Source organism: Siniperca chuatsi, linkage group LG15, assembly GCF_020085105.1.
Source record: "Siniperca chuatsi isolate FFG_IHB_CAS linkage group LG15, ASM2008510v1, whole genome shotgun sequence".
NCBI lineage: Eukaryota > Metazoa > Chordata > Actinopteri > Centrarchiformes > Sinipercidae > Siniperca > Siniperca chuatsi.
In genome coordinates this window covers 15,146,929-15,147,947 of record NC_058056.1, presented here as the reverse complement: position 1 = coordinate 15,147,947, position 1,019 = coordinate 15,146,929, and positions in this window count along the sequence as shown.

The following is a 1,019-nucleotide window of genomic DNA, read 5'->3' as shown; positions in this document are numbered from 1 at the left end:
GGGTAAAAAATATTTTCCTCGTACTGACGTTGACACGTTCACAAATGAACGTAAAGGTGCTCTTCAGTGGGCTGAAGAAGCAAGCCTTGTGTGACTGAAGCACTTGTGTCTGAAGAACACAAAGGTGCGTCCATGTAAAGCGATCATTGGGTTAAGAGAAAAACGGTGAAACAGAACGCTTGAGAAAGATGGATAGGCATGAATTGTAAAACAGAAATAAAGAGAATGAATTCAAATATAATGTTTAGAAAGCTGTGGAACAATTTTCACTTGGTTTTTGCACACTTCAGTCAGTTTTCTTCCTCGGACAGCTATGAACACGAGCCAAAGACTGTTCTCTTTGTAACTTAGAGTAGAAGAAAACAAAAACGAAGATTTGACAATTTGGCATTTGTGAGGATTTCGTTATTCCACCATTATACTTTAACACAGTAAGAGACAAAGAGGCAAAATTATATTTTTTGTGTGTGTTATAAGACAATTTTGGCTGTAAATGAATGAAGATAGCATGGTACAGTTTAGTAAAATGTATGTTGTAGAGTATGTTTTGATTACAGGCTCTAAAATACACATGACTGTCTGCATTGTGCAAACTGAGCCTAAATATAGATGAATCCACACAGTTTTGCACGTTCACCAGTGATTCATACACATGAGTTACACATCAGTGCAACATCTTTACTTCTGCTTTTATTCAAAACACCAGTTGTCATAAATGAAGGATTGCAATAGTCTACTGTGAAAACGTCTTCAACACAGAGAAGATGTTTGCTTATGTGCGTCTAAGCAGTTAATTAGAAACACATGGCAGCACATACAGTAGTAAATGGGAAATTGAACATGGATGAGGTAAAGAACGGCTGCAGTTTAACCTCATAAAAAGCTTTTTTTCATAGTTTGATTACTGTATGTATGTATGTATGTATGTATGTAATTTACATACATAAACTGAATGTACGACTTTACCAGTAAATTGTTTTTTCTACACTTATGGTATTTTTTTTTTTATACATATTAAG